Source organism: Vipera ursinii (assembly GCF_947247035.1).
Source record: "Vipera ursinii genome assembly, chromosome: 5".
In the NCBI taxonomy this organism is placed as follows: domain Eukaryota; kingdom Metazoa; phylum Chordata; class Lepidosauria; order Squamata; family Viperidae; genus Vipera; species Vipera ursinii.
In genome coordinates this window covers 23,351,392-23,365,014 of record NC_139518.1, presented here as the reverse complement: position 1 = coordinate 23,365,014, position 13,623 = coordinate 23,351,392, and positions in this window count along the sequence as shown.

Below are 13,623 nucleotides of genomic sequence, written 5' to 3'. Positions count from 1 at the left end.
GTTCAGATGGGAGATTCCTCAGGGGCTGATGGTGATGCATGAAGGTAAAAGGTACCGGTTGATTACTGTGAAGCAAGCGCGTGATTTCTACAATAATGTCCTAAAAGCAACCCCATTAACGCTCCTGGAAGCTGGAAAAGGATCTGGAGAAGAAGAACAACAAGAGGAGGAAACAGAGGAAAGTGGTGTGGGAGGAGATCAAGTTACAACTTCTTTGGATGATCCTAGAGAGCAAAGAGTGACGCGTGCTGCTTTAAAACGAGCAAAGAAAATAATAGAACAAGATCAGCAAAAGTCTTCAGTTTCTTCGCAACGTACATACAGTCAAGCTGTGGGAGGGGCACGGCCTAAAGAAGTTAGTCCTATCAAGGCTGTGGTCCAAGGGCTTCTGGATGATATGCATGGCAACTAAATTTTTAACTTGGAATGTTAATGGACTAAATTCACCGCAGAAGAGGAAGAAAGTTTTTCAATATTTAAAGCAATTTAAGATAGATGTTATATGTTTGCAAGAAACGCATATTAGAGTTTTGGATCAAAAGTATTTACTGAACTCGAGACTGGGTACGCATTTTGTTGCCTCTGCAGAGAATAAGAAAAATGGAGTAGTTGTTTATGTTAAAAGTGCCTTAACAGCAGATTTAATTGAAGCAGATAAGCATGGAAGATATGTTATGATTGAGCTGCTGTTAGAAGGTAAAAAGATGCTTCTAGTTGGACTATATGCACCTAACCAACAACAAGCTGATTTTTTTAGCTTACTTCATACAAAGCTTACCCAGTTGGATTATAAATCTTTTATTTTTATGGGAGATTGGAATGGTGTTCTGGATGTACACTTGGATAAAGCTGGAGCTTTTAAGCGTATTCCAAGCCACGCCAGACTGCCTAAAACTTTTTTTGAATTGAAGGATGATCTCGAATTGCGAGATATCTGGCGGGAGAGGCACCTGCAGGAGAAGGATTATACTTTTTACTCTGACAGACACCAATCTTTCTCAAGGATTGATTTTATTTTGTTGACTAATGATTTCTTTTTGAGAACTAAAAAAGTGAAGATATGTGCAAGAACTATTTCAGACCACAGTCCAGTTTGGTTGGAGATTGATAAGGAGAAAAGAGACAGGCGCTCGTGGCGCATAAATGAGAACTTGTTTAGAGATCAGAGAAATGTGGAAGAATGTAAACAGCGGATGAAGGATTTTTTTGAGATTAATATGAATAAGGGTACCTCTATGGATATGGTTTGGGATGCTAGTAAGGCCTATATGAGAGGTGTGTTGATATATATGAATAATAGACGTAGACGTGTAGTGGAAACCAGAAGGAAAGAACTGGAGAATGAAATAAAGGAAAAAGAAAGGGCTTTGATTTTGAATCCAGGGGACGTGAAGATTAAAGAGGCTATTAGGCTGTTAAGAGGACAATTTGATAAATTAATGGCAGACCAAGTGGCAACCAATCTGCGGTTTGCTAGGCATAATACTTTTTGCAACGCTAATAAACCAGGCAGATGTTAGCCTATAGACTGAGGAAGAAACAAAGGGCCTCTAATATAGACAAGATTGAATATAAAGGAAGGGTCGTGTTTCAACAGAATCTTATTAAGGATGCTTTTGTGGATTTTTATTCGAAATTATATACCAAAGAGGAAATTGAGGTAAAAGACATTGATAAATATTTGGAGAATGCTAATATTCCGGTCCTTACGCAAGCACAAAGAGAGGGGATTAACCAACTGATCACAGAAGAAGAAATCCTTTCAGCAATTAAGGATTTGAAGGTTGATAAGGCGCCCGGTACAGATGGCTTGTCTGCGGCTTTTTATAAAAATTTACAATTTGAGATGATAAAACCGTTAAAGGAACTGTTCCAGACAATCCAGAGGGGGGGAAAGGTGCCACCGTCTTGGAGAACAGCTTTTATCTCATTGATTCCGAAGGAAGATCAGGATGCTACTCAAGTTAAAAACTACAGACCGATTTCGCTTTTAAATACAGATTATAAGATATTTGCTAAGGTTTTGGCTAATAGACTGATGAGGGTTCTGCAACAGGTGATTCATGGGGATCAAACGGGGTTTATTAGTGGTAGGCAAATGAAAAATAATGTTAGACATATAGTTGATGTGTTAGAGTATTTGGAAAGGCACAACCAGATCTCTGCAGCGCTAATTTTTTTAGATGCTGAAAAGGCTTTTGATCAATTGAATTGGCAATTTCTGTTGAGAATGTTAGATAAAATGGATTTTGGGGAAAATTTCTTACAGCCGATTAGGGCATTATATCAAAAGCAAACTGCCCGAATCATAGTTAACAATAGTCTGACGGCAGTATGTAATATTGAGAAGGGTACAAGGCAAGGATGTCCGTTATCGCCCTTGTTATTTGTATTAACTTTAGAGATATTATTGAACAAGATTCGGAATTCGGAAAAAATTAAGGGGATACAAGTTGGAGATCAGGACTATAGATTGAGAGCATTTGCAGATGATCTGGTTGTTACAGTGACCCAGCCAGAGAACTCTGTTGTGGACCTGATAGAGATAATAACACAATATGGGAAGGTTTCTGGATTTAAAGTAAACATACAGAAAACTAAAATTTTGGCTAGAAACATGACAGTTTCACAGAAGGCCTTCTTGGAAGGATTAACTGGATTTGAGATTGTTAAAAGGGTTAAATATTTGGGGGTAATTTTGTCGCCCTCGAATACAAAGCTATATAAAAATAATTATGAAAAATTGTGGGGGAAAATTCAAAAAGAATTGGAGAGTTGGCAAAAATTGCAATTGACTTTGTTGGGACGGATTGCAGCAGTGAAAATGAATGTCCTGCCCAAATTTTTATTTTTATTCCAAATGATACCGATTCTTAAGAAAGATTCTAATTTGGAGGAATGGCAGCGTGGTATCAATAAATTTGTGTGGGCAGGGAAAAAGCCACGAGTTAAACTTAAGATTATGCAGGATATTCGTGAGAGAGGTGGCCTTAAATTGCCTAATTTTAAATTATATTATGAAGCTGCTGCATTAGTAGGAATAAGTGATTGGATCAATTTGACGCAATCGAGGTTATTAAATCTTGAGGGCCATGATTTGTTGTTTGGCTGGCATGCATATTTGTTGTATGATAAGAAGGTAGGTACTGTGTTTAGGACGCATATTTTAAGACAGGCATTGCTGAGAGTTTGGAAGAAGTATAGACATAAGCTAAGTTGTAAGATACCATTGTGGGCAATTCCAAAACACGCAATAGAAAATATACATGCTGGTTTCAAACACGATGAGACTACCTACAAGGAAATTTTAAGTTTGGAAAGGAATGTTTGGTGCTTGAAATCATATAGCTTCTTGCGAGAAGAGAAGGTTGTTCAAACATGGTTTCAATATACTCAGTTACGGGCCAGGTGGAAAGAAGACCAGAAAATTGGATTTGCAACGATTGATGAAAATCTGATAAAGCAAATTAGAAATCAGGGACCTGCACACATTAAACGGATATATCTTGCATTGATAGAGATTGATTCAGAAACAGAGCTTGTTAAGGACTGTATGATAAAATGGGCCCAAAATATTCAGGAAGTTATTACAATGGACATGTGGGAGAAGATCTGGGTGAGGAATGTGAAATTTACTCAAGCTCAAAATTTAAGAGAGAATTTTTATAAGATGTTTTATAGATGGCATTTAGATCCTAAAAAGCTTGCAAGTATGTACCCGAATTATCAGCCTAAGTGTTGGAGGTGCGGGGTTGAAGATGCAACATATTTTCACATATGGTGGACATGTAAAAAGGTTAAGGCCTTTTGGATTAAAATCTGGTGGAATATACAGAAGATCTTTAAAAGGAGGATAAAGTTTTGTCCGCAATTTTTTTTGTTGGGAATAATTGTTGATGCTACAGTGGTGGACTCTAAGTTGATGCTGAATTTAGTCAGACCATAGAAGAATGGACTTTAAAGGTTTCCGACCTGGCAGAGATGGCGAAGATATCGGCTTATTTGAAAGATCACTCGCAAGAACGTTATATTATGGAATGGAGAAAGTGGATTGAGTTTATCCAGAATAAGTATAGGGTTAAGAAGTTTTATCTAGCATTCGAATAAGTCTTCCTTCGTGTTTTTTCTTTTCTTTTCCTATTTTTTTTATATATATTTAATAATGTTAAGTTTTGTTTGTTCTTATATAAGTTAGAGAGTGATGGATTTTAGAATTTATGGTTGTTAGTATATGGTTGCTTATGATTGCTTTTATATATATATACCTTGTATTTAGCTCTGGGAAGTCCGGGGGGGGAGGGGGGTGGGGGGGAGGTAGGGGAGGGAAGAGGGAGGGGGGAAGGGGGGAGGTAAGGGGGGAGGGAAGAGGTAGGGGGGAGGTAGGGAGGGGAGGGTGGAGGGGGATGGGGGTTTTTAATGGAAAATTGTATTGTAAAACTTTTCAATAAAAAAAAAAAATATTTGGCTTTAAGCACTGAATCATTTACAACAAGAAATACTACCTATACCCGTGAAACTTTCCAGACTTCAGACTTGAGGCTCCAGTTGATAATTAAGGAGGCTTTGCCGTGTTCTGAGTTTGCATGATTGATTTCTCTTTTCATTTGCTTGTTTTGTACTTGTAGGGAGGGGTTTTGGTTCTAAGAATTCCCAATAGCATGTCCTTCAACATCTGGACATTCTAATTATTAATGAATCACACTTATATTTAACCTTTACTTTTGGAATTCAAGGCAGCATGCCTAGTAGGAAGGACTTTTCCCCTAACCTTATTTCCACAACAACCTGTGAGATAGATAAACTAAGAGTGATTGGTCCACAGATACTTGGTGAGTTCCATGATTGAGTGGGAACTAAAAATTGTGTCTCCCAGGCCCATATTCAAAATCTAAGCTACAGGTAGTCCTCAACTTACAATCAATCATTTATCAACCATTCAGTTACAATGGAACCCCCAAAAGCCACTTATGACCTAGTTACAAAGTTCAAAGAGACAGACCGCATGACTGCATTTATAGCAAGTTCCCACTGTCACCTTACTGCAATTTGCACTGTTACTTCTGGTTTCAAGCAAAAACTGGCCCAAAGCGAACAATGGGTGTGCTTTACAACCGTGGCAATTGTTTAATGATTGCTGTATTCGCTTAACAACCAATGCAAGAAAAGGTCGTAAGGCTGACTTATGGTTGTAAGTCGAGGACCATCTTTACTATACTGTACTGGCTCTCTAATACATCTGGAGGGCACCAAATTGGAAAAGCCTGTTTTAGCACTGCATAGTAATAAACACAGCAAGCAATTCCTTGGACTCATCCAAGAGGCACCTAGAAAGGAATGAGTCGTATACATTTCCCTTACTAGAAGAGAGACTTGCACCAGCAAGGCTGAAAGGTGACAAGTAAAGAAAGAGGTTCTATGCCAGGGTCATGCAAGCCCCGCCCCTTTTGTACCTGCATCATGATGTTGCATATATATACAAAGGGGCCAGAGCTTGAGCAGTGACACTGCATCAGTTGTTTGGTTATATTGACAAGAACAATGATTCCAGTAGATGCCACGGGCTAGAAATGTTTATTTAGCACAGCCAGTTTGGTCTAGTAGTTAAGGCAGCAGAGTAGAAAACTGGAAACTTGAGTTCTAGTCCCACCATAGCCATGAAAGCCAGCTGGGCAACCTTGAGCCAGTCACTCTCTCTCAACTTATTGTTATGGGGAAAACAGGAGGAGGAAAGTGTGTTGGATATGTCTATGGAGATTCTTAATCATCACAGTCATGGTTGTTCCAAAGGTGCTTTTCCAAAAGGCAAATGGACTTTCTTGGTTTTTTTCCTTGAAAATGTTTTGGTTTACATCCAGAACTGAAGAAGCTTCTTGGATCTGAAGCTAAATGTTTTCAAAGAAAAAAACCAGTAAGTCCAGTTGCCTTTTGGAAAAGCACCTTTGGAACAACCACGGCCGTGATGATTAAGAATCTCCATAGACATATCCAACACCCTTTCCTCCTCCTGTTTTCCCCATAACAATAAGCCTGGGCTAGGAGACAGTGACTGGACCAAGGTCACCCAGCTGGCTTTCATGGCTACAATGGGACTAGAACTCAGTTTCCTTTCGGAAAAGCACCTTTGAGTGTGCTGGATATGTTTGCCGCCTAGGAGTTGTTTGTAAAAACAATAAAGGCAGGATACAAACCAACAAATAAATAAATACTATATGTAAGTATGAAAAATGTATATTATCATGTTCATGATACTATTTCTAAGAATGAACTGTATTTTCAAGGTAACTGTGTCTGAACTGTACATAAATCTAATATTGCCCTGCTTAATTCTGAGCATGATTACAGTATCTCCTTATTTACTTTGTAATTTCTAAATTCAAAACAGCAAAGCAACATTTGTTTCAGTCCCTTGATCATTTTAGTTCTGCTTTCCTAAACCTTTTCCAATTCTGAAACATTCATTTTAAGATCTCAACACTTAAGCCCCCCATTCACACTTGTATTTAACCATGACATAATTGTTTCTGACAATACCACACTCATCATAAGTCAGTGAGTGAGACCAGTTCAAGTTGTTACTAACTCCAGCAGTATTTTTCTACTTCTTACAGCACTATTTAAGACATTATATAACATTTGTCACACTTTGTCATTCGTTAGCTTGGGGGCAAAGCCAGGTAATCAATAATGGGTGTGATTGAAGATTTCTTTGGGGAGTTTCAGAAAACATGCCCACGTGTTCCCTTGTCAAAAGACAGCCTCCGCCTTAGATAATTATCTTCAAGTATTTGCCCTTTCTGATAAGATTTTGTTTCCTGGTTGCCATTCCTACCCATCATCTCTATTCCCTCTTTTAATTCCTCTCCAAGCTTCTGACAGATCAGTTTTACTATTTCACTTGAGGAAGAAGAGGGGGCTTGCTAATCCATTTTAATAATATTCTAACATGTATCTTTGCTTTCGTATGTAGCTGCTCACTTTTCCTCATTATAGGATAAAAAAAGTGGGTTGAACTGAGCTTTTGTTAGTTATAGGGCAGTTTCCCTGTATTTTGCAGATTCAACCACTTCCTCATGCTGTAAGAGAATGCTGCTCTTTGGTATCTATTCTATATAGCCTATATACAGTCATGGCCGAAATTGTTGGCACCCCAGAAATTTTTCCAGAAAATCAAGTATTTCTCACAGAAAAGTATTGCAGGAACACATGTTTTGCTATACACAGGTTTATTCCCTTTGTGTGTATTGGAACACAACAAAAAAAGGGAGGAAAAAAAGCAAATTGGACATAATGTCAAACAAAACTCCAAAAATGGGCCGGACAAAATTATTGGCACCCTTAACTTAATATTTGGTTGCACACCCTTTGGAAAAAATAACTGAAATCAGTTGCTTCCTATAACCATCAATAAGCTTCTTACACCTCTCACCCGGAATTTTGGACCACTCTTCCTTTGCAAACTGCTCCAGGTCTCTCTTATTGGAAGGGCGCCTTTTCCCAACAGCAATTTTAAGATCTCTCCACAGATGTTCAATGGGATTCAGATCTGGACTCATTGCTGGCCACTTCAGAACTCTCCAGCGCTTTCTTCCCATCCATTTCTGGGTGCTTTTTGACGTATGTTTGGGGTCATTGTCCTGCTGGAAGACCCAAGATCTCGGACGCAAACCCAGCTTTCTGGCACTGGGCTCTACAGTGCGACCCAAAATCCTTTGGTAATCCTCAGATTTCATGATGCCTTGCACACATTCAAGGCACCCAGTGCCAGAGGCAGCAAAACAACCCCAAAACATCATTGAACCTCCACCATATTTCACTGTAGGTACTGTGTTCTTTTCTTTGTACACCTCATTTCATTTTTGGTAAACAGTAGAATGATGTGCTTTACCAAAAAGCTCTATCTTGGTCTCATCTGTCCACAAGACATTTTCCCAGAAGGATTTTGGCTTACTCGAGTACATTTTGGCAAACTGTAATCTTGCTTTTTTATGTCTCTGTGTCAGCAGTGGGGTCCTCCTGGGTCTCCTGCCATAGCGTTTCATTTCATTTAAATGTCGACGGATAGTTCACTCTGACACTGATGCTCCCTGAGCCTGCAGGACAGCTTGCATTCCTTTGGAACTTGTTTAGGGCCGCTTATCCACCATCCAGACTATCCTGCGTTGCAAACTTTCATCAATTTTTCTCTTCCATCCACAACCAGGGAGATTCGCTACAGTGCAATGGGTTGCAAACTTCTTGATAATGTTGCGCACTGTGGACAAAGGCAAATCTAGATCTCTGGAGATGGACTTGTAACCTTGAGATTGGTGATATTTGTCCACAGTTTTGGTTCTCAAGTCCTCAGACAGTTCTCTTCTCCTCGGTCTGTTGTCCATGCTTAGTGTGGCACACACAGACACACAATGCAAAGTCTAAGTGAACTTCTCTCCTTTTTATCTGCTTTCAGGTGTGATTTTTATATTGCCCACACCTGTTACTTGCCCCAGGTGAGTTTCAAGGAGCATTACATGCTTGAAACAATCTTGTTTACCCACAATTTTGAAAGGGTGCCAATAATTTTGTCCGGCCCATTTTTGGAGTTTTGTTTGACATTATGTCCAACTTGCTTTTTTTCCTCCCTTTTTTTTGTTGTGTTCCAATACACACAAAGGGAATAAACCTGTGTATAGCAAAACATGTGTTCCTGCAATACTTTTCTGTGAGAAATACTTGATTTTCTGGAAAAATTTCTGGGGTGCCAACAATTTTGGCCATGACTGTATATAGTCTACTTGCTCCCAGTATCTGTTTCCTATGTGAATATTGATTTTAATTTGGGAAATTTTTCTGTGCTGAAGTTGGGCCTTTCCTATTCCAAAGGGATAGTAGCAAAGCCAGATGTGAAAACCAATGGTCTTCTTTATGGTGGTTGACAAAGAAATCAGAGCTTCATCTCAGCAGTGCTTGGACAATCCACGATAATCAGCAATTCATTTTCATTTTTGTTACTGATTCCTAGTGGAATCTGCACTTTTCATTATTTTTGAGTGGGTGTCTCTATATCTTCACTGAGCTTTCTATACCACAATCACATTTATCTGTTTGGAGATCCACATTCACTCGATTTGCAGATATGTTTTAGTTCGCTAGTATCAGATTTCAACCTCTGCTATGTTTTAAGAAAAGTATAAATTGGTCCTGATTGTTCATAAATAAAAAGCTCCATATAGCATTCTGATTCATGGGACACTCCATGTGTTATCACTCTTCCACTGAAGAAAATTGATGTTATGCAGAGGTTTTAATCTGCTTCCTGATTTTTTAATCAACGATTGTTTAAACCAAACTATTATGCTTATTCCATTAAGAACCAGTGCTATAAAATAGCTTGCCTTGTTAGTCAAATCAAGCACTGTCTACTACTGCATTCTAGATGTTTGGAATAAACGTGATCTATTATTGAGAGGTGTGACAGCATGCAGTTATGACTGAGATGGTTTGCAGTAATTGTATAAAAAGATTCACGCCAGGGTTTTGAATTATTGTCAGATTAAAACAAAATATTTTTGTACCTGCATAGAAAGCAAGCATCATACACAGGGGTAGGATAAGCTGCTTGGCAAATTTGTGTAAACATACAGTATACCTTAAAAAAAACCTGTTTGGACTTTGCAGTCTTAAACATATCAACCTCTTTCTTGGGTCCCTCGCTTGGAACGTTCTGTTTTAAAGGGGACTTTCTTGTTTTGCTTTTTGCATTTTTCTATTACTCTGAAGTTCATTGGAGTGATATGATTCTGAAAACATTGGAGGACAGAACTGATGATCTGTGCCTCACGTGGCTGTGACATCCATCCCTGGAAATTATGCTTTCTCTAAATAATCTGAACCAGTGTTTATCAACCTTAGCAACTTTAAGTTGTGGGGATTTCAATTTCCAGAATTTCCCAGACAACCATTCTGGCTGGGGAATTTTGGAAATCAACACCTCTCAAAGTTGTTGAGGTTGAGAAATACTGCCCTGAAAAAAGGAGCTAGATGTGGTTCCTGTCAGATGACCCACTGCAGCCTTTCTTCTGCTGTTCTGAGATGTAGTTAGACTTCTGGTAGTCAAGACAGGTAGCTTAAAGTAAGCGAGCAAGTCAGCTTTTGAGAAAACAGAATGAAAATGTAGCTACTGCATTCCCCTTGGAGGAAGGATCAGGAAAAAAGAAATTGTATCATTGAATCAAAGGTTGTTTTGAGAGTTTAATTTCATCTGTCTGCATCATCGGTTCATATATTCTCTTTCATATGGTAATAATAATAATATATAAGAATATATTGCTTATATTCTGTTCTTATACAGAGATCCATGCAAGCTTTCTAGAAATCAAGCCAGATCAAGCCAGTTTTTTTAGCAGATTAGGAAGGCCTGAGATCTTTCCTGCATCAAATATTTTCTTTTGAAAATATATTCAAATTTAGTTTCTTGTTTTGCTATCTTTCAAAAATAGAAAAGCCTCATACCCAAATCCCGTGTTTCTTCTCCAAATAGCCCGCAGAAGCAATTAGTAACAGGGTCAGTCTTAGCACAATGAATTCATTGGAGTGTCAATTACCAAGACCACAGAATTATGCTACTCTTAGCTCAGATGAAATTGGTGGACTGGGAGTCTCACCTTCACTGAAACCTACTAATCAAGGGTAAGTATATGACTCACACTCAAAACATCCCTGCCAATGGCACCAGCCTGCCTAATTAACCCACCATGTTCTGGCACGCACGCACAGACACATGCAGTGAGCTGCAAAGATGACCGAGCAGTTAGTAAACAGCTGTTGTGCCAAATTAAAATTAATAACAGTTTCGGTAAAATCACACCTAGACCCTTGCACTAATATGTTCATATGGATTTATGCCTATGTACGGCTATATGTATAGACTCTGGGGAAGGAAAATACTAACTGAAGTGTCCCATAAGGAATTGTACCACCATGCCAATTTGAAGAAACAGCACATGATTTGGAAAGGAATTCAGAAACATGAATAATCATAGATTGGTAGCATCAAATATTAAATGGTGAATGGCTGTAACTGCTGATCCTACACTGTCCCTTTTGAAGCAATGGGAGTGCTTAAGAGAGATTAGCAACAGCTATTGCAATACTCAATCTAATGGGAAAACTTTTAGAAGATAGTATTTGACAAGCCAGGGACATGGATTGTTTTATATAATTCTATTTTAAAATTAAGCTCCTTTCTATGATGACAAGAAGTATATTCTGAAGTAAATGTTTTTTGCATCACAACAAAGAGGTGTAGTTTCATGGTGTCGTGATTTGAGTTTAATGCAAAAATGAACAGCACTGAATTTCTTTAAGAAATTCAAATGTTTGCAAATTGTTTGGGATACAGAAGGATTTTAAAGCATGGAATGGCTGTGGGAAAGAACAGAAATGTCAGTTGTGCACCTGGAAACAGAAATTACTTATCTAAGTAAGGGCCTAAAACCATTAAGCCAAACCCTAATGTCTCTTTAGAAAAATAAGAGCCTAAGGTTTCCAAGCTGCAGCCTCATTCATAGGAATTTATCCTTCCCTCCTCTTCAGGTCAGCCTTTACTTCTGATAACTACTTGAACACATCATTGCAATTTTCTTACTAGTATTTTTAGAAAGGGTTTGCAATTACTTTTTTCTTAGGGCTCAGAGAAAAGGGATGGCCCAAAGTTTTCTTGGTTTCAGGCCAAGAAACACTATACCAAACAGAACAGCTGGCTGGGTTGCCGATCTATTTGCTTTATTGTTTGATTGACTGATTCGCCAACCATCTGAATGACTCGGAATTTACACAACATGTGTTCGTAAAGTAAGAACCATCCTGTAATCTGTAATAAAAACAAAAATAATAAGGGGACGTGTCTTTCTCCCTTTGTTTTCTCATAGAGGTTGGTACCAGTCATGTAGCTGCATTGTTAGAGCAGTTTGGTGTACAATAATTTACACAAAATCTTGTCCCATGCTAACAAAAGGCTTCATCTGCCTATTGCTGCAAATCCATCTAGGTTAGAAATGCAAAAGTACAACCGTAGAGATCCTGAATTCTTTCCCACAACCTAAGTTTTCTTAGCATGTTCTTCATTGCCTGTGAACTGTGCTGAACTTTTGAGGGGAATATCAGGAGTTGTGTTTCCAAAATGAAGTGAAAGTGGGTCCAGGTCTAAAACAAAATAGAGTTGCCTCTGATTTATCTTTAAAGTGGCATGAAGTTTATATATAAACATATATATATAAACTTCATGCCACTGTCTGTGTATGTATGTATGAATATACACACACACTGATATACACACACACATGCATACACTTTATACAATATAAACTGTATGCAAATGTTTGTGTACACACAGACACCCACATATAGTTATGCAATTTATGTAGGTAATAGAGCAGTTAAGAAAATCATACTATAACTCTGTACTTTTCTCCTTTTGTAACATTAAATAAATGCCACTTTCTGGCAGTTTCTGGATAACTTTTGAGACCCATACCCAAAGCTTTCAGAAGCTACCTTCAGCCTGGGGTCTCAGACTCTCTCTACTGTAGAGGGATATACTCAGAGGGAGCAAGATAACTCTTTGCCAGTAGGGATACTGGAAGGAATGCATTGTGGACATTAGTGCTATACGATATTGAATTATAACACTGTTGATAGGTAGAGAACTATAAATGTTACTTCAGGGTGCTTATCTTTCAGGAAAAAATTCTAAATGCTGGTGATTTGAATGGCCAGGAAGTCTTATCAAACATAAGTTGAAACGGCTTGGGTCCGGGATATCTGAGGGAACACCTGCTGCCGGCATCAAGCTCCCTTCGTCCAGTGCGCTCCCACAGGGAGGGTCTTCTCAGGGGCCGCCGATAAAAGATTGTCGGCGGATAACACCCAGGGGAAGGGCCTTCTCTGTGGGTGCGCCTGCCCTCTGGAACCAGCTGCCCGTGGAGCTTAGGACTGCCCCCGACCTCCGCACATTTCGCCGGGACCTGAAGACCTGGCTCTTTGAGCTCTCCGGCCCAGGCTGAGAATTTTTAACTGGGTTTTTAATTCTAGGGATGATTTAATTATTATTTTTTAATTTGTTTTTAACTTTTGTATTGGTTGTTTTAAATGCCCTGTAAACCGCCCTGAGTCCTTCGGGAAAGGGCGGTATATAAATTTAATAAAATAAAATAAATAAAATAAAATAAATATTTGGGAACGCAATTCCTTGTAAAATCTAGACTTTGAGAAGACATGTTTTTAGGTTCTAATGTCTTTAGCGGCACAGGGTATGAGCCAACACTGTAATGGAGCTGCTCAAACACCAACTGCATTCTCAGTTTGTATTAACATAGGGCTGGTGTCCAAATCATGAGAATAAACTTTACTTCCTGTGGAATCACCCCAGGATCCAAAGCAAATAATCAAGGCTTACGGCAATGTCTATTAAACAGCATGTGTTAATTTGGACTCCCTCCAAAGAATATTGAGACCCCGACCCAATAAAGGGATGCACTCATATTTATATATCTCAGAAAGGTGGGAGAGACTAATGCATAAGTAGACGATGAAAGCATACATATTCATAGGTAAAGGATCTCAAGTTACTTATAGGCAATAGAGCTA